The sequence below is a fragment of the Bidens hawaiensis genome, unplaced genomic scaffold, assembly GCF_021521415.1.
Source record: "Bidens hawaiensis isolate Kalapana, Puna unplaced genomic scaffold, B.hawaiensis_p1.1 tig00003115_1, whole genome shotgun sequence".
Taxonomy (NCBI): domain Eukaryota; kingdom Viridiplantae; phylum Streptophyta; class Magnoliopsida; order Asterales; family Asteraceae; genus Bidens; species Bidens hawaiensis.
The window spans coordinates 1,230,741-1,256,780 of record NW_027491167.1 but is presented as its reverse complement, the minus strand read 5'-3'; the positions used below and the strand labels follow the sequence as shown (position 1 = coordinate 1,256,780).

Below are 26,040 nucleotides of genomic sequence, written 5' to 3'. Positions count from 1 at the left end.
AAAAAACACTACATTTTCTCTCTTATATACAATTAAATATTTGTGTTAAGTGTCATTTTCATACATGTGGTTTTCTTAGTTACGCAACTTTAGTACCATTTTTGAATTTATTGCAATTGGGTGCCTCACTTTTCAAAAACAAGACATTTTAGTACTTTTTTCTAACCTCATTTATTTTGTCGTTAAGTCATGGGTAAATTGGTAATTTCATTTATTTTATTTATTTTCTTCTTTTAAACTACTTCACCCTTTGTAACACTAATCCCTAAATCAAAACATTAATCGACGATGTCATCTAAAAAACCTTAAATCCCTTAATCTTGACTTTGAACAATCAGCAATTGAGCAATTTGATCTTCACAAATATAGCTGAAATGTACTACTCATCACTCCTATCATCAGATCCCTTATCGCTTGTTCGTGGACACGCACCGTTACGAATCGTCGTTTTAATAGCTAAATTAGATATTGACGTTAAAAAATGAGGCTTCGACCCGTCTAGTTTTAGCAGAACAAAATTAAGCCCTCTACATACCTCAACGGATCTCCATTCAAACGTTTGGACGGAGTAAACTACCACCGGATCAACCTTCAATAAGCAAGAAATCGGACAGATGATCATCCAGAGGCTTCGTTTCTCCGTTGCCGACGCCGACGACGACTTGTGTAATGAAAATCTCCACTTTTTTAGCTTACCATTCCTCAGCATATCTTCTCAGTTTACCAATTACACAAGTGTGTGTTGTAATACAATCATAAATAATTGTGAGTAGTTGGTGGAAAACTGGAAGACCTTGTCGCCAGTGATAAAAATGAAAAAATAACAAGAGTTTAGTTTAGTGGGTTTGAAGATATGGGATTGGTTGAAGATGATCCAGATGATACGGTCGATTGATGTTCAGGCATAGGTGATTCACACACCTTTTTTGATATTCATATAACCTTTTAACACACATTTAATCTTTTATGTACACCCTCTCTAAAGAAGCAAATGGTGTATGAATAACAGCTCCCGTTAATATAGGGTTCAAATGATAAGGGGAAATAGTTTAAAAGTAAAGAAAAAAAATATAAATGGAATTACCAATTTATCCTTGATTTAACTGATAAAATAAACAAGGTTAAAAAGATATATTAAAATGCCATGTTTTCGAAAAGTGAGGTATCCAATTGCAATAAATTCAAAAACGGCACTAAAGTTGCGTAACTGAGCAAACCACGGGTATGAAAATGACACTTAACTCTAAATATTTTAACATCTTAGAGCATTCACATCATGTCCTCAAAAAATATTGTGAGATAAATCTCTAAAATTTTTTAGAGAATGGTGAATGGTTGTGAGTAGAGAAGAGAGAAAATTTAAAGAGATTGGTAAATTTTGAGTAAATTTGAAGAAATACTGTTCATCCTCTATATATTTTTTAAAATATTTGAAAGTGTTTGAGTGCAGGAGAGAGAAAATATAATGATAAAGATGAAAAAGTATTATTTAATTGTATATGAGAGAGAAAATGTAGTGCTTTATAGTTCAATTATAGAGATAGAGATGGAGAAGGTGATGTGAATGCTCTTAGAGCATTCACATCAGGTCCTCTAAAAAGTTTGTGAGAGAAATCTTTAAAAAAATTTAGAGAATGATGAGTGGTTGTGAGTGAAGGAGAGACAAAATTTAAAGAGATTGGTAAATTGGAGAACCACTATTCATCCTTTATTTATTTTTTAATATATTTGAAAGTGGTTGTGAGTTGAGGAGATAGAAATGATAATGATAAAGATGTAAAAACAATATTATTTAATTGTATATGAGAGAGAAATTTATGTAGTGTTTTTAGCGTAATTATAGAGATTTAGATAGAGAAGGTGATGTGAATGCTCTTAAACAATATTTTTCTCTCTCCTTCACTCGCAACTACTTTCAAATATATTAAAAATAAATAAATAATGAGCAATGTTCATCCAGATTTACTCATCTCTTTACAATTTTCAGATGATACGGTCGATTGATGTTCAGGCATAGGTGATTCACACACCTTTTTTGATATTCATATAACCTTTTAACACACATTTAATCTTTTATGTACACCCTCTCTAAAGAAGCAAATGGTGTATGAATAACAGCTCCCGTTAATATAGGGTTCAAATGATAAGGGGAAATAGTTTAAAAGTAAAGAAAAAAAATATAAATGAAATTACCAATTTATCCTTGATTTAACTGATAAAATAAACAAGGTTAAAAAGATATATTAAAATGCCATGTTTTCGAAAAGTGAGGTATCCAATTGCAATAAATTCAAAAACGGCACTAAAGTTGCGTAACTGAGCAAACCAAGGGTATGAAAATGACACTTAACTCTAAATATTTTAACATCTTAGAGCATTCACATCATGTCCTCAAAAAATATTGTGAGATAAATCTCTAAAATTTTTTAGAGAATGGTGAATGGTTGTGAGTAGAGAAGAGAGAAAATTTAAAGAGATTGGTAAATTTTGAGTAAATTTGAAGAAATACTGTTCATCCTCTATATATTTTTTAAAATATTTGAAAGTGTTTGAGTGCAGGAGAGAGAAAATATAATGATAAAGATGAAAAAGTATTATTTAATTGTATATGAGAGAGAAAATGTAGTGCTTTATAGTTCAATTATAGAGATAGAGATGGAGAAGGTGATGTGAATGCTCTTAGAGCATTCACATCAGGTCCTCTAAAAAGTTTGTGAGAGAAATCTTTAAAAAAATTTAGAGAATGATGAGTGGTTGTGAGTGAAGGAGAGACAAAATTTAAAGAGATTGGTAAATTGGAGAACCACTATTCATCCTCTATTTATTTTTTAATATATTTGAAAGTGGTTGTGAGTTGAGGAGATAGAAATGATAATGATAAAGATGTAAAAACAATATTATTTAATTGTATATGAGAGAGAAATTTATGTAGTGTTTTTAGCGTAATTATAGAGATTTAGATAGAGAAGGTGATGTGAATGCTCTTAAACAATATTTTTCTCTCTCCTTCACTCGCAACTACTTTCAAATATATTAAAAATAAATAAATAATGAGCAATGTTCATCCAGATTTACTCATCTCTTTACAATTTTCTCTCTACTCGACTCACAACCACTTACAACTCTTTAAAAATTTAGAGAACTCTGTCACATAATTATATATAAGCTTTTGTGAATGCTCAGATAATTAAGATTCATACATATTTTGTAAAAAGAATTTAATATATATAAACTTTGGCCCCCCAAAAATTACCGGCTCGCTACTCCCACTTTGACGGGTGGTAAGGTTGTTAGGGTGTTAAATAAGGTCAGTGGTGTTTTGGACAAAAATCTGCTAAGGATAATGTATCCAAATATGTAATTGTGAGGTATAATGCTATGATATCAACAGTGATTGTATGAACGAAATAGATATGTACACAGCGATTTGTTGCGTGGAAAATCCCCTTGATCTTGTTCAGATCAAAGGAAAAAACTCCGGGTGATGACAAATCGTGTATCACCACTTTATTAATCAAAAAACGGTGTTACAATTGGTGGAGATATTGATCAGTATTACAATGATACTAAGTGAACGAGCTGTGATAGAGAGAATGCTCAGGTGTGTGTGTTTACAAGGTGTGTTATAACTGATCAATTATCTCATGTTAAATAGAAAATAACAACTAACAAAAAGTCCTGTTTTCTTTCCAATCTTCCACTAGCCACTCCCACTCTTTGACCACGTGCATAAAGGAGCCCATTAGCGAAATATAAGGTAAACCAGGTCTTGGAGCCGTTATATCTATCAAATATTAATCTGCACATCGTTAACAATACGAATTATTGAGGATCCTTGATCCTGACATAGCTCTGGAACTCTTCAGAAAGATAATTGATTCAGACACGTCTTCAAGAATAGCATATCCTCAGTACTCAGTTATTTGTGACTCAACAAGAAGTCCTGTAAATCCGCCATTATCCCCACTAAACGTGTTGCAGCCATTTGATCACGTGTCATATCTTCTTGACTGCGAGTTAGTGGATAGACTGAGTCTTCTAACTGTTACACCTGCTAAATACAAGACTACACATGAGAACAACCGTTAATTAGTAATAAGTACTGAGGATTCTTGACCATGATATGATCTGGAATACATGCTAAGGATAACTGATCCAGAAATATGTTAGGATAACGTATCCACATTGTCAAATTTCTGTGCCCTAACAATTGCCCCCAAAATGGCGGTTGTGATAAGATCACAGCTGTCATTTTGCCTTTGAATTCAAACTTACTGCAAAAATAGATGAGATTTGACAAGCTAGATATAATTATCATATATCTATAGGTTTTCCTTGAGAACTTCCCTTCAAGCTATATATCCAAAACCTCTTATTCTTCTTACAAATCATGAACAGCTAGTAACACCTGCTTAACCCAGGTGGATGGTTCATCTTTCGTATGGTGAAGTCCGGGTTAAGGATTTTGGGTAAGTCCAGGTGACTTATGTTTAATAATATAAAACTTTTAACTATTTACTTGTTATTGTGAAAGTTTGTTTGATATAGATTTAGTCTTGTTGAAAGTTTTAAGAACTAATCTTGAGTAAAAACTTTAGGATAGAGTATCCTTGCAAAAATAATTTAAAGATTTTAAATCCTTAAGTAATAGAACTTACAAAGATTTTAACCAAATAAATGTAAATCGATAGGTAAAAATCATACCATAAGGTCTAATTAGACCTAAGTTACCATAAGCGTTGAACATTCCGTAATCCTTGTAAAAAATAATTTAAGGATCTTGAATACATAGATGTTGATCCTTCTGTGATCTTCGTAATCAAACTTAGGATACATGATGCAAACAACTTATGATATTAACTGGGATTAATCCCAAAAAACTGGGGACAAGCCCATAAAATAAACTGGGGACAAGCCCGTGAACTGGGGACAAGACCAAACTGGTGTTAAACTGGGGACAAGCCCAAAATCTAGGGACAAGCCTAAAATCGGTGTTAAACTGGGGACAATCCCAAATTGGGGACAGGCCCAAACCGGAGACTGGCCCAAAGATACGAATGTCAACTGGGGACTCGCCCAAAGCGGGATTTAGCCAAAACGTGAGATAACATGAAAATGTTATAAACCGGTGGTATGGTACGTCTACCATAAATCGTAGGATCCTTCATATAGCCGAAGACAACGAAATTGTCAGCCACTAAGCGTGTACTGGTCCCGCTGCCCCGGACTATACGTTGGATAACGTGCGCTACAGGCGAGAGTGTAGAAACTCTAATTCATAATAAAGGTGTAAACCTTTAAACCTTAAGGGATATGACCATCGGGGGTCATAGCCAATCGTGGGCTAGGCAAGGTAAATAGTAAAGTACCTTAAATGTAAAGGAGAGGTGGCTAACCTCTAGATCATCAAATATAATATTATAACCCTGCATTGATACTTAAGACTTAGAGAAAATAATTGTTAAGAATATATTATCCTCAAAAAAAAAATTGAAGGAATAAGTGACTAGATAGATATTACCAATTTCGGGATCCTTAATCCTCTAGGGATAACTGATCCTCACAGGATACTTGATCCTGATCAGAAGAAATACTTCTTGAGATGGATAGCATTCCATGCTCTTGGTAACCTGTTGCCTTCCATACTGAGCAAATGATATGCCCCCTTTCCTGTTTCTGATTCGATCATATAAGGACCTTCCCATTTGGGTACTAACTTTCCATCCGCTGGATTGGTTGTGTTTTGAAAGGCTTTCCTCAAGACTAAGTCTCCTTCTTGAAATATTCTGAACCTTATATTTTTTTTGCATGCCCCAGCTACCCTTTGTTGATAACATGCCATTCTGATCTTGGCTAGGTCTCTGAGTTCTTCAACAGTAACCAAATCTTCGAGAAGGATTTCTTCATTGGCTTCAGGATCACGGATGCTTGTTCTGGCTGTAGGGACCACCATTTATGTAGGGTTGTACTGCTTCTGAGCCAAACACCAATGAGAAAGGTGTTTGACCTGTTGCATTCTTTGGCGTTGTCCTGTCTACCCAAAGAACATAGGGAAGTTCTTCTGCCCATTTGCCTTTCTTGGATCCTAATTTCTTCTTCAAATTATTGATGATGATCTTGTTGCTAGACTCCGCTTGACCGTTGGCTAGAGGATGAACCGGCGTGGAAGTAATCATCTTGATGACTCAACTGTCACAAAATTTAGTGGTTCTTTACCCGATAAACTGGGAACCATTGTCACAAACAATTTCAGAAGGGATACCAAATCTAGTTATAATATTTTGTTTAATAAAGGATATAACCTCCCTTTCTCGGACTTGCACAAATGCTTCTGCTTCAATCCATTTGGAGAAGTAGTCAGTCATAGCAAGCATAAAGACCTTCCACCTGGTGCCTTTGGTAGCTTGCCTACAATATCCATACCCCATTTCATGAAAGGCCATGAAGAGGATATAGGATACAGAGGTTCTGCTGGCTGATGAAGGATATTTGCGTGTCTTTGACAAGCATCACACTTCTTTGAATACTCCATTGCATCCTTCTTCATTGTCGGCCATAAATATCCGGTCCTAAGTATCCTGGAGAATAGTGCTCTTCCACCTGTGTGGTTGCCGCAATCTCCTTCGTGGAAGTCTTTGGGTACTTCTTGGATCTCAGGATCCTCGATGCATCTCAAGTATGTACCTGCAAGAGATTTCCTATATAGCAAATCATGTAATAGAATGTATTATGATACCTTTAATTTGAAAGATTTTGGATTCTCTGTATCTGGATTTTCTCCAATTTTAATGTACTTCTTGATTGGGTGGATCCATGATCCTTGAATACTCGAGGATAATGGATCCCAAAGTACAATCTCCTTTTCGTTCGCTATTACCCCGACTTCTTGCTCTCCTATTGCTGGAGAGAGAATATGAATGATTGGTATCTTCATGTCTTCTGGAATCTTTAAAGATGAGGCTAAATTTTCCAAGGCATTTTCCCCAGCGTTCTCTTCCCTTAGTACCTGTATGATGCTAAAAAATTCGAAGGATTTTTCTAATTCCTTCACAATATCTAAATATTTGATTAGTTTATCACCTTTAACAGCATATGAGTCGTTAAAGTGGTTAGTTATTAACAAAGAATCTATATATATTTGAATATACCTGATCCTCATGCTTTTGGCTAATTGAAAACCTGCGATCAGAGCTTCATACTCTACTTCATTGTTCGTCGCTTGGAACTCACAGGCTATAGACTGGGGTAATATGTCCCCCTATGGCGATTTCAGTAGGATACCTAATCATGTTCCTCTAACGTTGGAGGCTCCATCCGTAAAGAGGATACAAGGATCCTTGGTTTGCTCTAGTTGTTGGACTTCCAAGTCGGCTTCTCTCTGCATGTCACTACTGAAATCAGCCACAAAGTCTGCGAGTGCTTGTGACTTGATGGCTGTTCTGGGCTCATACTGAATATCATACACGCTTAGTTTCACAGCCCACTTGGTCATCCTTCCTGACAATTCTGGCTTTATAAGCACATTCTTAACAGGATAATTAGTTCTCAAAATAATAGCATGCTTTTTCAAAATAATGTCTCAACTTGGTTGAGGCTATAATCAAAGCAAGAATTAATTTTTCAAGGTGAGAATATCTGACCTCTGCATCTAAAAAGCTTTTACTTACATAATAGACGGGGTGTTGTTCACCTTCATGATCCTTCACAAGGACGGCACTAACAGCATTACCTGACACAACTAGGTACATATATAAGGATTCTCCATCCACAGGCTTCATCAGAGGTGGTGCTAAGGATAAGTAATCCTTTAAGGCTCTTAGTGCGGCCTCATGCTTCTCCGTCCATTCGAACCTCTTATTCTTTCGGAGAATGTCATAGAAGTCCTTGCATTTCTCAAAGGATCTGGAAATGAGCCTATTGAGCGCGGCTATTCTTCCTGTCAGCCTCTGGACATCTTTATCATTTGCAGGAGACTTTAGGTTGATAATGGCTTCTATCTGCTCTGGGCTTGCTTCTATCCCTCTCTTGGTGACCAAGTACCCTAGAAACTTTCCAACCTTAACACCAAAATGGCATTTTGATGGATTTAGTTTCATATTGTACTGATCCAGGATGTTGAACGCTTATTCAAGATCTCTGAGATGATCCTCAGCTTTCTTTGATTTCACCACCATGTCATCTATGTAGACTTCCATGGTTTTGCCCAACTGATCCTTGAACATCAAATTCACCAGTCTTTGATATGTTGCCCCTGCATTCTTAGTCCAAAAGGCATAGCAACATAACAGTATATGCCGGTAGGGGTCATGAATGCGGTATCCTCTTGATCGGATTGTTCCATCTGAATTTGTTGAAATCCAAAAGAAGCATCCATAAAGGTGAGCATCTCATGCCCTGCCGTTGCATCCACCATGGAGTCTATATGTGGTAACGGGAAAGGACCCTTGGGGCATCTCTTATTTAAATCAGTAAAATCGACACACACACCATCCACTTTCCATTCTTTTTTTAAACAACAACCACATTAGCTAACCATCGAGGATATTTAATCTCTCTGATCATACTGGCCTTAAGAAGTTTTTTAACTTCTTGTATGATCGCGTTCCTCTCAGGAGCGAATTTTCTTCGCTTCTGATGGACGGGTTTAATAGATAAATCAAGGCCTAGCTTATGGGTAATTACCCCCTTAGAGATACTTGTCATGTCTGAATGTTTGAAAGCATACGTGGATTTTCTTTGCTTCAAGAAGGATATCATATCCACTTCGATCTTGATGGGGATACTGGATCCTTGGAACACCTTTACATCTGGTGTCGGGGTCCAAGGATACTTCTTTAATGTCTTTCTTCTGAGCTTCCAGTACGTCCCTAGGATGTTGCTGTGGTTGCTATGCTATAGTTTGCTTGGCTGTCGGCTTCATTGATGAAGAGTAATAGTTCTTGTCCTTCGCCTAATCACCAACTATCATCACAACCCCCCACGGAGTAGGTAGTTTGATACTTTGGTGGTAAGTAGAGGCCACCGCCTTCATTCCATGCAGCCAGGGCCTACATAAAATAACATTGCAACAAGAAAGGTTATCAATAACGCAAAATCTTTGGTAAGAATTTAACCCTTCAATATATATTGGGAGGTTAATGTCCCCCAATGTCTTCTTGGTTTCTCCACTGAAACCAACTAGCACCGATGTCGTTGGAACGACCTCCGAATCCGGTATATTCATCTTTTTAAGTACGTCATGCTGGATGATATTAACCGAGCTTCCACCGTCGACTAGGATGCTGCGTACATAATGGTTAGATATAAATAAAGTAACAATCAAACCGTCATGGTGAGGTTCCTAGATGTTTAATTTATCTTCTTCATCGAAGAAGATCCTTTTGTCAGTCGTCAAAGTTGTGGATACAATTGGTCGGTCCCCGTTATCCGATTTGATCTCTTTGGCGAGCCTTTTAGCTGCAGAGAAGGAAGCTCCACATATTTCTGAGCCTCCATAGATGAAGTTGATCATTCGTACGTCTGGTCCTTCACATTGGGGATCCTGGATACTCGTCTCATCTTCTTGGTTGAAGAAGATCCTTCTGTCTGTTATTGAAGTACTGGGAATAAGTGGTCTTCCCCCACTATCTAATCCGGCCTCCTCGACTAGGTTCTTCGTCGCAGGGCAAGGAGTTTAGAATACATCCGGGTATCTGGAGATGAAGTTAATCACGTGCGCATCTGGCGGTGGTGGAGTTGCTTTTTGTGGAAGATCTTTAGGATCCTGGATCTTAGACTTTTTTCTTCCCAAAAGTTCCTTGAAGTGGCCCTTGCTTAGGAGGTACCCAATTTCCCCCCTTAGACCAATACACTCATCAGTCAAATGACCAAAGTCCTCATGGAATGCACACCATCTAGACTTGTCTTTGAATGATGTTGTTTTCTTGTTTTTTCTAGGCCACCTTGCCTTCTCACCTAGAAACTTCAAGGCACATATTAAACCATGAGTATCTACTGAGAAGCAATATTCTGAGATGCTTGGGTAGTCTTCATCATCATCTCCTTCTTCAACAGCTCGGACATTTTGATTGTTGAACTTAGAGTAGGGCTTCGAGTTGTTGTTCTTGTATGAGTATCCTTGTTTCTTGTCAGGAGATTCTTGCTTTGTTTGTCCCCCTAAACAATCCTGGATCCTCTTGTCATCTTCTAACCGAATGAATCTTAGTGCCCTGTTCCTAACTTCATCTAAGGTCCTGCATGGAGTCATCACAAGATCATCATAAAAGGGGGAGCCCCTCTGAAGTCTCATCTTGAATGCTTCAATAGCAGTAGCCATGTCAAGATTAGGGATTTCCAGAGCTTCCCTGCCAAACCTTGTAACAAAATCCCTAAGGGATTCATCACTAGGTTGGATAACTCGATATAAATCACTAGTTAACTTCTCAAATTTCCTACTACAGGAAAATTGACTGTTGAACAAGTTAACTAAATGAGAAAATGAAGTAACAAAAAAGGGAGGAAGACTTAGCAGCCATTTGAGTGCAGATCCTGTCAGTGTGGATCCAAAACCCTTGCATAGACAAGCCTCCTTGAGTCTCTCAGGAATTGGATTAATCTCCATCCTCTCCCTGTATTGGGCAACGTGCTCTTCAGTATCAGTGGTCCCATCATAAGTCTTCATGTTGGGGGTCTGAAATCTTTTAGGAATCTCAGCATCACAGATAGGTGGAGCTAATCTGGATAACTTGTGGCTCCCTACTAGTATTTCAGGAATTGGTCGAACCACCCCTGGTACGCTGGATATCATATCCTTGAGCTTTAGCAGTTCCTTGGCCATAGCCTGGTTAATACCTGCATCCTGCATGGAACCACGATTAGCATCTAAGGATATAGGATCATACAAGTTACCTCTTTGTTGCGTGAACGATGGCATTCCAGAAGATTGGCTGAGGTAGGAAGCATCTGCTACAGGGGTTGGGCGACCCGATGCAATAGTCTGCATGGGAATGAAATCTCCTTCATGAAACTCGGAGGATCGTTGATGTTGAACTCCTAAGGATCCTTGATTCTGAAAGAAGGATCCTTGATGCTGGGAAATATAGGATCCTTGGTGATATATCCCAGAGGATCCTGGTTGAAGGATGGATGATCCTTGCTGGAAGAACGAGGATCCATGAGTCTGTTGACCCATGGACCCCTGTTGAAGGATAGATGATCCTGGCTGAAACAACGAGGATCCTTGAGTCTGTTGACCCATGGACCCCTGTTGAAGGATAGATGATCCTTGAGTGAACTGAGCCATGGATCTTGGACTGGTGAAATCCAGCATCCTGGGCATCAGGGGAGTGTGATCCTCTGTCGGCCTCTTAGTTTCTTGAGATCTTCTATCTCACGAAGGATCCTCTGGTTCGTCTTGTTCTGCTGCTCCATGTATGCTTTGACCTGTGAAAACATAGATGAAACATCACTATTAGTATTAACCACCAGCGCAGCAGCAGCGGTTCGAGCTCTAGAAGACAGGGGTTTGAGTCTTGTTTCTAGCAGCAGTAGCCCTTGGTGCTCCCGTGATTGGCGGAGGTATCGGTGGCAAAGTTCTTGATGAGAGAGGAACCGAAGATGGCATGATTGACGAAACAGAGGTTGATTGAGAGGCCATTGATAGTGATATGGGTATGAAAAAGTCGAAAATTGATGGGAATGATATGGATTATAGCACCAATTTCCCCACGGTGGGCGCCAAATTGTTTAGGAGAAAAATATGCTAAGGATAATGTATTCAAATATGTAATTGTGATGTATAGTGCTATGATATCAACAATGATTGTATAAACGAAATAGATATGAATACAGCGATTTGTTGCGTGAAAAAACCCCTTGATCTTGTTCAAATCAAAGGAAAAAAACCCCGGGTGATGACAAATCGTGTATCACCACTTTATTAATCAAAAAAGGGTGTTACAATTGGTGGAGATATTGATCAGTATTACAATTATACTAAGTGAACGAGCTGTGATAGAGAGAATGCTCAGGTGTGTGTGTTTACAAGGTGTGTTTTAACTGATCAATTATCTCATGTTAAATAGAAAATAACAACTAACAAAAAGTCCTATTTTCTTTCCAATATTCCACTAGCCACTCCCACTCTTTGACCACGTGCATAAAGGAGCCCAACAGCGAAATATAAGGTTGACCAGGTCTTGGAGCCGTTATAACTATCAAATATTAATCTGCACATTGTTATCAATACGAATTACTGAGGATCGATCCTTGATCCTGACATAGCTCTGGAACTCTTCAAAAGGATAATTGATCCAGACACGTCTTCAAGAATAACATGTCCTCAGTACTCAGTTATTTGTGACTCAACAAGAAGTCCTGTAAATCCGTCATTATCCCCACTAAACATGTTACAGCCATTTGACCACGTGCCATATCTTCTTGACTGCGAGTTAGTGGATAGACTGAGTCTTCTAACCGTTACACCTACTAAATACAAGACTACACATGAGAATAACCGTTAATTAGTAATAAGTACTAATGATCCTTGACCCTAATATGATCTTGAATACATTCTAAGGATAACGGATCCAGACATATGCCAGGATAACGTATCCACAGTGTCAAATTTATGTGCCCTAACAAGTGGTTCAAATCTCACATTGTGTAAATATTTAGTCATTCAAAATGAAAAATAAAAATTACTGCCCTCGGCCTACAGGTTCGAAAATTTTCGAGGGACATATGTCAATTGTATCGCTAACTGTCGAGTTTTTCTATCTGGTCCGGTTAAACGGTTCAGGTCGAGTCACATAATAAAATTGGTAAAAATCAAACTAAAATGCAAAAAAATAATATTATGGGCTTAACAAATTATTTTTTTTAAATGAAATGTTGGTTAAGGTTCATTGTCAAGGTTTCTAAGGGTTCGGTGTAAATGCTTTTACTGGTTCGATTTCAAAATTTATACAGGTGCGGTGTCGAAATACACGAATATATAACACTAAGTTTTTTTTTGTATAGGCTCGACCCAGCCCGTTTCTCTTTACCTGCCTTTGCTGCCTATGCCCCTTGCCGGCCATGCCATTACCGACCGGAAACTGAAATCCTGCCACATAAAGTTAATCTTATTTTCTACATACCAGAGGTAATCTTATATTACACTTCTACTCCAGGCATTAGAAAAAAAAAGAAGTTTTATATTTTATTTTAAAGAGATAGAGAGACCTCGTACATCATATGAACGTAAGAATTTTGTCTAGAACTTTCAAATACGGAAAAGGGTCCATTTCTAGTAGTTTCCATCTTCCAAACGTGGAATAAAAATTCGTCTTCCACAGCCTCTAATTTTCTCCAACTTAATTGTCATTTTGGTCAACCATGTCGGTCACGCGCAAACAACCCAATAGATATAATCCACTCAAATTCTCATCAGCCATCTCATCAAGGAATAACAACATAAATAAATATACCTAAATAAACACATACACACTGTTTTGGACAAAAATCTGCTAAGGATCAAGTATCCAAATCTGTTAAGTGAGGTATAATGCTAACATGGGAATGATGAGTGTATGAGCGTAATTTTGGTGAAAACAATGATTTGATCACAAGGGAAAAAGCCCTTAACCAAGATAGTCTTACTTCGGTCAAAACTTATCAAGGTAATCGTCGGTAAAATAACTCCGGTCAATGATTAATAAGATAATCTTTGGTCGAAGTACTTTAGTCAATAATCAACAAGGTAACCTTTGGTCGATAAGTATGTGGTTATCGTGGTCTCCGGCACAAAAAACCCTCGGACGGTGAAAACTACACCGTCGATTATATTGATAAACAAAAGGTGGTTACAAATGTGGTGGAGAATATGATCGAGATTACCAGGTATGCTAGTGTGTAGAGAGAGTATTTGTTTCTGCTCTAGTGTGTGTGTAAGTACATGTGTTTTCCTACTCGATCAAACCTCGTTTAAATAAGATAATAACAATAACAATATTTCCTATCTATCCGGAAGTCCTCCACTTAGCCGCTCCACGACCTTTGACCACGTGCCAATAGCCACCCATTAGCGAAATAAGAGGAAGAATGAGTCACATAGCCGTTATTGATATTTGCACGTTTATCTTCATATGAATTCGTCTATTAATAGCTTCATTGAGGTAGGATCCTGGATCCATATTCCAGCTATAGGATGTTCCGTGAGAATAATTCGTACAAGTACATCTTTAAAGTTGCTATACCTGTCTAACACATCACCATACTAAATGCAATCATTAGTAAACAAGTAATACCGAGGATCGTCGATCCTTTATATCCTAATATATGTCAAGGATAAACTATCCAAAAGACAGTCAAGGATAAAGGATCCTCGGTGTAAAATTCAAGGCCTAACAACTGCCCCCAAAATGGTGGGTGATTGTGTGAAACAGCTGTCATTTTGAAATTCAAACCTGCTGTGAAAACTGATAGATGGGACGGTTTTGCCATAATATTTACCATTTAGCCCTCAAGGTTAATTATAACCGTCTATATATGCCGCCCTATATCTTTGATTATAAACACGCCTTCATCCGACCCATCAGGTATCCTCCCTACCTTTCTTTCTTATTTTTTATAATCATGTCCGCTGCTTCCTCTTCTTCTTCTCCAGTCCCTTCTAAACCTTCCGAACAGTCCTCCGATGGTTCCGAACTAACCGAAATGGAACCCCAATGTCTGCTTGCCAACCCATCTTCTGAAATTTGCAAGCTTACGGATCCCGATGTCGAAGATTTTCGTACATTATTTCCTACAAAAATCGTATGCCGACCCTACAAAGCCAGTGTCAGAAGTGACGTGTATTCCAGAGTGCGGATCTATTTTCCGGCAACTCCATTCTTAGTCGGCTACAAATACCCTTTTCCATCTTTTACCCAAAGTTTTTTCGATTCCACCGGCATCTCTTACATACAGGCCATGCCGATGATCTGGAGGGTTCTCAGCACCATCGAAAGGATCATCATAGAGGAGAAGTTTGATTTTGGTCTTCCGAAGTTGTCATATTTATATACCCTCACTACCTTCGGTTCTGCCCGTTTCACCTTCAAATCCAAGCCCCGACAGCCCCATCCGATCTCCAAAGCCACGCTAAATGGTTCTGTGTGGAGGAATCAATTTTTCCTCGTTAAACGCGACTCAATACCAGGGGGACTGATCTTCCTTCACGTGGGTCACGAAGGGTAGGATCCTGGATCCTTAAGGAATAGCAGGATCCTTTATTCTTCAGTTTTAAGCCTTATTCTTTTCTGTTGTCTGCAGTTGAGAACTTCGCTTCATTGAGAAAGCTACCTGGAACAGAGGAAAAGGCAAAACGGTTCCTAGTACTGGATACCGAAGTTAGGACCTTTCAAGCTCGGTTTGTTGAAGGTTTTTGTGATATCTCCTCAAGTTCAAACATGTCAAGTAAGTTAATCATTTTAAATAAAATAAAATAAAATAAAATAGAATACTTATCTGTGGACTTCTCTTCTATAGGCACCAAGAAATCCGGAAAGTCTGCCCTCAAGTTCTCCCTAGACGACATTGACTGTATGGTTACTTCTCCTGCTGTCAAGAAAGAGGCTTCGAAGGCAGGCACCAGCTCCGAGCCCAAGACTGCCACGACCAGGGCCAAATCCGCATCTTCCAAGAGGAAAAGATCCTCTGATCCCGAGACTCGCTGTGACATTGTCTGCTCTGGTCGTCCAGATGCAGGACAAAATCAACCGGGTAGCCGAAGAGGCGAAGGTATGGGCAGCTAAGTCGATCCTCGAGGCTAGAATCAAATTAGTTACCGAAGCCAATGATCCATCCTTTGATAAGTCTTCATGGGAAATCAAAGAATGGAAGCAAGCTTTGATCGACTTAGGTGGAGGCGAGGAGGAAACCGAGGCTATGATGGTTGATGTGGGCAAAGCAGGAACAAGCGGTGTGAAGGGTCTGGATGAAACTGAAGGTGGAAACGAGGCAACGGTGGAGGGGAAAGAGGACGTATGAATGGGCGATGAAGGATACAAAAGACAAGGCCCGAGCCCACTTTTTTTTTATTTGGTGTTGATGTTTTTATGAACAATTTCTATGGTCTGTAACAAACAATAGTATTTAGGATAAAGGATCTATGATCCTTAAGACAATGTGCGGGGGTGACAAAGGTGGAGGGATCCTCTGTTTGTGGGGATGAAGCCTTTGTTGCCCCTGTTTTTTAATTTCCCTGCACTTATGAACTATTAGTAACTTTCACTTAACCCGGATGGATGGTCCATCTTTTCGTATGGTGAAGTCCGGGTTAAGGATTTTGGATAAGTCCTTGGGGCTTATTTTAATTAATATAAATCTTTTGACTATTTGCTTAATATTTATTTTCAAAAACTTGTTACATATAAGTTTTAGCATTGTTAATAGTATGTCAAATATTCTTAAGTAAAAGGTTTTTAGGATAAAAGATTCTTAAAAATCGTTTAGGATAGAATATCCTTAAGGCGCAAATCTTAGGATAAGATATCTTTAAATAAAATTCATATAAGAAAAATTTTCTCAAAGGGCAAATTTTAGGATAAAGTATCCCGAAAATAACTAAAGACTTTAGTAATCAAATAACTTTAAAAGAATAGCCTTTCCAACCGGAATATCCAATTTATTGCAATAAATATCAAACTTAAGTTAATCAATAAAGATCATACCAGAAGGTCTAGATAGACCTAAGTTACCAGAAGTATTGAACTCTTAATGTTCCTTACAAGAGTAGCTTTAGGATCTGGGATCCTTAGTTTCTTGATCTTCAGTAAGAACTTAGAAAATTGACTGCAAATAATTCATATTATTAACTGAGATCAAACCCATTAGACTGGGGATAAGCCCAAAAAATATTTTAGGGACAAGCCCGTGCAACTGGGGACAAGCCTGTGTAATCTGGGGACAAGCCCGTGTAACTGGGGACAAGCCCAACAAACTGGGGACAAGCCCATAAAATAAACTGGGGACAACCCAACAAACTGGGGATAAGCCCATAAAATAAACTGGGAACAAGCCCAACAAAATGGGGACAAGCCCATAAAATAAACTGGGGACAAGCCTAATAAACTGGGGACTGGCCCAAAGATACGGATGTTAACTGGGGTCTCGCCCGAATCGGGATTTAGCCCAAACGTGAGATAACGTTAAAACGTTATAAACCGGAGGTATGGTACGTCTACCATAATTCGTAGGATCCTCCATATAGCCGGAGACAACGAAATTGTCAGCCACTAAGCGTGTACTAGTCCCGCTGCCCCGAACTATATGTTGGATACCGTGCGCAACTGGCGATCGTGGGAAAGGTGAAAACCTTTAAACTTTAGGGTATATGACCATCGGGGGTCATATCCAAACGTGGGCAAGGCCAAGGGAAATAGCAAAGTACCTCAAATGTAAAGGAGAGGTGACCAACCTCTTGAACATCAAATGAATCATTACAATCCTGCATGGTTACCCAAAACTTGGAAAAGATAAAGTGTTAAGAATATATTATCTTTAAATTAATAATAATAATTCAAAGAGAATAATAGATCAGAAAGATGTTACCGATTTAAGGATCCTAGATCCTTTTTCTGGATAATATATCCTCTCAGGATAATGGATCCTGATCAGAAAAAATATTTCTTGAGGTGGATGGCATTCCATGCTCTTGGTAACCTGTTGCCTTCCATTGTGAGCAAATGATATGCCCCATTTCCTGCTTCTCATTCAATTTGATAAGGTCCTTCCCATTTGGGCGCTAGTTTCCCATCAGCCAGATTTATTGTGTTTTGGAAGGCTTTCCTCAATACTAGATCTCCTTCTTGAAATCTTCTGATTCTGATATTTTTGTTGTATGCCCCAGCTACCCTTTGTTGATAAGCTGTCATTCTGATTTTTGCTAGGTCTCTGAGTTCTTCTATAGTATCCAAGTCTTCAAGAAGGATTCCTTCATTGGCTTCAGGATCACGGATGCTGGTTCTCGTAGTAGGAACCACCATTTCTGTGGGAATTACTGCTTCTGATCCAAACACCAAAGAGAAGGGTGTCTGGCCTGTTGCATTTTTGGGTGTAGTTCTGTCTGTCCAAAGAACATAAGGAAGTTCTTCAGCCCATTTTCCCTTCTTGGATCCTAGCTTCTTCTTTAGATTGTTGATGATGATCTTGTTGCTAGACTCTGCTTGACCATTGGCTTGCGGGTGAACTGGAGTAGAAGTAATCATTTTGATGCCCCAACTGTCACAAAAGTTAGTGGTTCTTTTCCCGATAAACTGGGAACCATTGTCACAAACAATTTCAGCGGGAATATCAAATCTAGTTATAATATTTCGTTTAATAAAAGATATTACTTCCCTTTCTTGAACTTGTACAAATGCTTCTGCCTCAATCCATTTAGAGAAGTAGTCAGTCATAGCAAGCAAAAACACCTTTCCACCTGGTGCTTTTGGTAGCTTACCTACAATATCCATACCCCATTTCATGAAGGGCCATGAGGAGGATATAGGATATAGGGGCTCCGCTGGTTGATGATGGATATTCGCGTGTCTTTGGCAAGCATCGCATTTCTTTGAATACTCCACTGCATCCTTCTTCATTGTTGGCCAGAAGTATCCAGTTCTAAGTATTCTAGAAAGTAATGCTCTTCCGCCTGTGTGATTGCCGCAATCTCCTTCATGAAAATCCTTGAGTACTTCTTGGATCTCAGGATCCTCAATGCATCTCAATATGGACCTGCAAGAGATTTTCTATATACCATATTATTTAACAAAATATATTGGGATACCTTGAGTTTAAAGGACTTGGGATTTTCTGTGGCTGGAATCTCTCCAGTCTGAATATAGTTCTTGATAGGATGGATCCATGATCCTTTATTATTTAAGGATAAAGGATCCCAGAGCACGATTTCTTTATCATTCGTTATCTCTCCAACTTCATGTTCTCCTATTGTTGGCGAGAGAATGTGTATTATTGGGATTTTCAAATCTTCAGGTATCTTCAGAGATGAGGCTAAGTTTGCTAAGGAATCTGCCCCAACGTTTTCTTCCCTCGGTACCTGTGTAATACTAAATATTTCGAAGGATTTCGATAATTCCTTCACAAAGTCTAAATATTTCATTAGTTTCTCACCTTTAACAGCATACGAGCCGTTAAAGTGGTTAGTTATCAATAAAGAATCTACATAAACTTGAAGATACCTGATCCTCATGCTTTTGGCTAATTGCAAACCTGCTATTAAAGCCTCGTATTCTTCTTCATTGTTTGTTGCCTGGAACTCACAAGCTATGGACTGGGGTAATATGTCCCCCTGTGGCGATTTCAGTAGGATCCCTAATCCTATTCCTCTCACGTTGGATGCTCCATATGTGAAGAGTATCCAAGGATCTTTGGTCTTTTCCAGTTGTTGGACTTCCAAGTCAGCTTCTTTTTGTAGATCACTAGTGAAATCAGCCACAAAGTCCGTTAGCGCTTGAGACTTGATTGCTGTTCTCGGCTCGTATTGGATATCATATGCACTTAACTTTACAGCCCACTTAGCCATTCTACCTGACAACTCTGGTTTTCTAAGAACATTCTTTACAGGATAGTTAGTTCTCAGAATAATAGGGTGAGTTTCAAAATAATGTCTTAGTTTAGTGGAAGCCATAATAAGTGCAAGAATTAGTTTTTCCAAATGAGAATACCTGGAATCCCCATCTAGAAGGCTTTTACTTACATAGTATACAGGATGTTGTTCACCTTCATGATTTTTTACCAAGACGGCACTCACCGCATTTCCCGAGACAACAAGATATATATACAAGGATTCTCCATCCACAGGCTTCATTAGAGCTGGAACTGAGGATATGTAATCCTTTAGGGCTGTAAGCGCAGCTTCATGCTTTTCAGTCCACTCAAATTTCTTGTTCTTTCTGAGGATATCATAGAAGTCTTTTCACTTCTCGGAGAATCTTGAGATGAATCTATTCAAAGCCGCTATTCTTCCGGTGAGTCTCTGGATGTCTTTGGCATTCGCAGGAGACTCGAGATTGACAATGGCTTCGATCTGCTCCGGGCTTGCTTCAATTCCTCTCTTTGTGACCATATATCCCAGAAACTTTCCAGCCTTAACACCGAAGTGGCATTTGGACGGATTTAGTTTCATGTTATAATGGTCAAGGATATTGAATGCTTCCTTAAGGTCTCTGAGGTGATCCTCTGCCTTCTTCGATTTTACTACCATATCGTCTATGTATACCTCCATAGTCTTGCCCAATTGGTCCTTGAACATCATGTTGACTAGTCTTTGGTACGTCGCTCCTGCATTTCTTAGTCCAAACGGCATAGCAATATAACAATATATGCCGGTTGGAGTCATGAATGCTGTATCCTCTTGATCAGATGGTTCCATATGAATTTGTTGGAATCCAGAGGAAGCATCCATAAAGGTGAGCATTTCATGTCCAGCCGTTGCATCCACCATGGCATCTATATGTGGTAATGGGAAAGGATCCTTGGGGCATGCCTTGTTTAAATCCGTGAAATCGACACACACCCTCCACTTTCCATTCTTTTTTGAAACAACGACCACATTAGCTAGCCATCGAGGATATTGAACCTCTCTGATCATACCGGCCTTAAGAAGTTTTTCAACTTCTTCTTGTATGATCTTGTTCCTCTCAGGAGCGAATTTTCTTCGCTTCTGATGGACGGGTTTTACAGATAAATCAAGGCTGAGTTTATGAGTGATTACCTCTTTTGAAATACCTGTCATGTCTGAGTGCTTGAAGGCAAAAGTAGATCTTCTTCGCCCTAAGAAGGATACTATATCCTCTTCGATCTTGCTGGGGATACTGGATCCTAGGAACACTTTTATTTCTGGATCTTCGGGGTCCAACGACACTTCTTTGAGGTCTTTCTCCCGAGCTTCCAGCACGTCCCTAGGATGTTGTTGTAGTTGCTATGCTATAGTTTGCTTGGTCATTGGCTTCATTGATAAAGAGTAATAGTTCCTAGCCTCCGTTTGGTCACCCACTATCTTCACAGCTCCCCAAGGAGTAGGTAACTTGATGCATTGGTGATAAGTTGAAGCTACAGCCTTCATTCCATGGAGCCAAGGCCTACCTAAAATAACATTGCAACAGGAAAGGTTATCTATAACACAAAATTTTTGGTATGAATTCAACCCTTCGATATAAATTGGGAGGTTGATGTCCCCCAATGTCTTCTTGGTTTCACCACTGAAACCGACTAGCACTGATGTTCTAGGGATGATTTCTGAATCCGGGATGTTCATCTTTTTGAGGACATCATGTTGGATAATGAAGACCGAGCTGCCACCGTCCACTAGGATCCTGCGTACATAATGGTTAGAAATAAATAAAATAATAATCAAACCGTCATGATGAGGATCCTGAATGTTCATCTTGTCTTCCTCATCGAAGAAGATTCTTTTGTCTGTTGTTAATGTGGTTGACACTATTGGATGATCCCCGTTATCTATCTTGATCTCCTTGGCGAATCTTTTTGTTGCAGAGAAAGAAGTTCCACATATGTATGAACCTCTCGAGATGAAATTAACTATTCGCACATCTAGCTTGTCCTGTTGGGGATCCTGGATCCTTGAATTGAAAAAGATTCTCTAGTCAGTCACTCGAGTAGTGGGGATGAGTGGTCTTCTCTCATTTTCCAACTTGAATTCTTCTATGGGACTTTCTTCAATGGCACAAGGATCTCTAAATAATTCGTAGTCTCTGGAGACAAAGTTGACCACATGGGCATCCGGCGGCGGTGGCGTTGCTTTCTGTGGAAGATCTTCAGGATCCTAGATCTTGGATTTCTTCCTTCCCAAGAGTTCTTTAAAGTGACCCTTGCTCAGGAGGTACCCAATTTCTTTCCTTAAGCCGATTCACTCGTATGTCGCATGGCCAAAATCTTCGTGGAAGGCGCACCACTTAGACTTGTCCTTGAAGCCGACAACCTTCTCATTCTTTCGGGGCCACCTTGCTTTTTCTCCCAGATCCTTCATGGCACAAATCAAGCCATGAGTATCCACAGAGAAACAATAGTCGAAGATGCAAGGATAGTCTTCATCGTCATCTCCTTCTTCAACTGCCCGTACGTTCTGATTATTGAACTTGGCTTACTGCTTTGAATTTTTGTTCCTATTCCAGGATCCTTTATTCGTTTCAGGAGTTTCTTGTTTCGTTTGTCCCCCGAGACGATCCTGGATCTTTTTATCTTCTTCCAAGCGGATGTATCTTAATGCCCTGTTTCTGACTTCATCTAATGTCCTGCAAGGAGTCATTACTAAATCATCATAAAATGGGGAGCTCTTTTGAATTCCCATCTTGAATGCTTCAACAGCAGTAGTCATATCAAGGTTTGGGATTTCTAGAGCTTCCTTTCAGAACCTGGTAACGAAATCCCTAATGGATTCATCACTAGGTTGGATAACACGATATAAATCACTGGTTAACCTCTCAAATTTCCGACTACAGGAAACTTGAGTGTTAAACAAATTAACTAAATGAGAGAAAGATGTAACCGAGAAAGGGGGAGGCTTAGCAGCCACTTTAGTGCAGCTCCCGTTAGTGTGGCTCCAAATCCTTTACAAAGGCAAGCCTCCTTGAGTCTTTCAGGAACGGGATTAATTTCCATCATTTCCCTATATTGGGCAACATGTTCCTCAGGATCGGTGCTCCCATCATACGTCTTCATGTTGGGAGTTTGGAACCACTTCGGAATTTCAGCATCACATATGGGCGGAGCGAATCTGGATAATTTGTGACTTCGCTCTGGTATCTCAGGAATTGGACGTATCACCCCCCGGAAACTGGATATCATATCCTTTAGCATCTGTAACTCCCTAGCCATGGCCTGGTTGATACCTGAATCCTGCATGGGAACATGGTTAGTATCTAAAGATATAGGATCGTACCAGTTACCTCTCTGCTGGGTGGAGTTTGGGATTCCAGACGAGTATTTGGGATAAGAGGAGTCAGCAATCGGAGTGGGTCCTCCGGAAGATATGGTCTGCATGGGGATTATGTCCCCATCATGGATTTCGGAAGATCGTATATGCTGGATTCTTGAGGATCCTTGATCCTGAACAAAGGACCCTTGAGGTTGAGAATTATAGGACCCTTGAACATACAACCCAGAGGATCCAAGCGGTGTGACTGATGACCCCTGCTGAAATTGTGAGTATCCTTGAGTCTGTTGACCCACGGACCCTTGTTGAAGGATATGTGATCCTGACTGAAAGAGTGAGGATCCTTGAGCCTGCTGACCCATGGACCCTTGTTGAAGGATATGTGATCCTGACTGAAAGAGTGAGGATCCTTAAGCCTGCTGACCCATGGACCCTTATTGAAGGATATGTGATCCTGACTGAAAGAGTGAGGATCCTTGAGCCTGCTGGCCCATGGACCATTGTTGAAGGATGGATGATCCTGGCTGAAACATTGAGGATCCTTGAGTCGGTTGACCCATGGACCCTGGTTGCAGGATAGAGGATCCTGGCTGAAACAGTGAAGATCCCTGAGAAAGCGGAGCCATGGATCCTGGACTGGTAAAATCCAGCATCCTAGGCACCAGGGGAGTGAGATCTTCTGCTAGCCTCTTATTCTTCCTGAGATCTTCTATCTCACGAAGGATCCTCTGGTTACTCTTGTTCTGCTGCTCCATATATGCTTTAACCTGTAAAAACATAGATCAAACATCACTGTTAGTATTAACCACCGGTGCAGCAGCTGTGGTTTTCGAGCTCTGGAAGATTGGTAGTTGCGTTCTGCTTCCGGTAGCAGCAGTTCGTTGTGTTGTCGTGATTGGCGGAGGCATCGGTGGCAAAGTCCTCGATGAGAGAGGAATTGATGAGGGCATGGTTGACGAAGCAGAGGTGGATGAGAGGCCATTGTGAGTGATATGTAGGGGTGAGCAAATTAACCATCATAACCGCAAACCGAACCATAACCGACATAACCGAACCGATTTTAACCAATAACCGATATAACCAGTGGGTCGGTTTAATAAAATTTTGGAAACCGCCATACGTGGGTCGGTTTTGGTTAATATTAATTCCAAACCCGCCATAACCGAACCGCCCCATTTATGTAACTAGTTATCGAGAAATAAGGGTTTGGAAATTAGAATTAGTGCATGAATTGAACATGATATTTTTACACTTATTGCCGTTACATATTAAAAATTCTCCTCACCAACTAGGATTTAGGCCAATAATATTGGTGATATTGGTTACCATATTCATTCCAATGTTTCATAATTGTCATTCTGAATTTTCATCCAAATTGTCATTTAAAATATTTAATATGCCAATTAGATATGTATATTCCATAAATTGTAGTAAAAAGGAACATTTATTTGAATTCCACAATATAGTTAGTGACTATAAGTGTTCGCAATCATATAGAAGGATTGTTTATTTTGGTCACGGTTAACTGACCCATAACCGACTCGCTATAACCGTTAAAACCGATTAACCGCAACCGCTATGACGAATCGGTTATGGTTATGGTTATCTGTTAACCGCTATATCGGTTACGGTTATGGGTTTGACAAAAAACCGCCCCAAACCGACCCATGCACACCCCTAGTGATATGGGTATGAAAAATTGTAAATTGATAGGAATAATTCAGACTATAGCACCAATTGCCCCACGGTGGGCGCCAAATTGTTATGGACAAAAATCTTCTAAGGATCAAGTATCCAAATATGTTAAGTGAGTTATAGTGCTAACACGGGAATGATGAGTGTATGTGCGTAATTTTGGTGAACACAATGATTTGATCACAAGGGAAAAAGCCCTTAACCAAGATAGTCTTACTTCGGTCAAAACTTATCAAGGTAATCGTTGGTAAAATAACTCCGGTCAAGGATTAATAGGATAATCTTTGGTTGAAATACTTTAGTCAATGATCAACAAGGTAACCTTTGGTCGATGATTATGTGGTTATCGTGGTCTCCGGCACAAAAAACCCTCGGACGGTGAAAACTATCACCGTCGATTATATTGATAAACAAAAAGTGGTAACAAATGTGGTGGAGAATATGATCGAGATTACCAAGTATGCTAGTGTGTAGAGAGAGTATTTGTTTCTGCTCTAGTGTGTGTGTAAGTACATGTGTTTTCCTACTCGATCAAACCTCGTTTAAATAAGATAATAACAATAACAATATTTCCTATCTATCCGGAAGTCCTCCACTTAGCCGATCCACAACCTTTGACCACGTGCCAATAGCCACCCAGTAGCGAAATAAGCGGAAGAATGAGTCACATAGCCGTTGTTGATATTTGCACGTTTATCTTCATATGAATTCGTCTATTAATAGCTTCATTGAGGTAGGATCCTGGATCCATATTCCAGCTATAGGATGTTCCGTGAGGATAATTCGTACAAGTACATCTTTAAAGTTGCTATACTTGTCTAACACATCACCATACTAAATGCAATCATTGGTAAACAAGTAATACCGAGGATCGTCGATCCTTTATATCCTGATATATGTCAAGGATAAACTATCCAAAAGACAGTCAAGGATAAAGGATCCTCAGTGTAAAATTCAAGGCCTAACACACACTAATTTAGCACTTAGCTTCGTTGCTCTATACATTCATTTTTTGGGTTTAAAGTATAGCTTTCATGGAAAAAGTGTGACTATACAAACGTGTATTCACACATTTGGACAAAAATGGCGATGGCAAATTATCGCCGCCGGAGCTCCAAGTTTGCATCGGGAAGATAGGTGTAGAGTTGTCATCGGAGGAGGCGGAGATGGTGGCGGAGATGATGAACTCGGATGGTGATGGATTGTTGAGCTTTGAAGATATGGTTAAAGTGGTTGAAGGTGCAAATGAAGAAAAGAAAGTGAATGACTTAAAGATGGCTTTTAAGATGTATGAAGAAGTAGAGGGTTGTGGTTGTATAACTCTTAAAAGTTTAAGGAGAATGCTTAGTAGATTGGGAGAGTCGCGAACGGTGGACGAGTGCGAGTTGATGATCGCCAAGTTTGATCTTGATGGCAATGGTGTTGTTGATTTTAACGAGTTTCATGAC

At 39.4% G+C, this 26,040-nt stretch overlaps 1 long non-coding RNA gene across 1 annotated transcript in view; it reads left to right on the top strand.

The window, feature by feature from the left end:
* Positions 1-25,890, top strand: part of LOC143622260 (uncharacterized) — a 48,323-nt gene extending 22,433 nt beyond the window's left edge. The window contains exon 2 of the long non-coding RNA XR_013151666.1: positions 25,730-25,890. This is a non-coding gene — a long non-coding RNA (uncharacterized LOC143622260). The remainder of the gene's footprint in view (positions 1-25,729) is intronic.
* Positions 25,891-26,040: the final 150 nt, after the last annotated feature.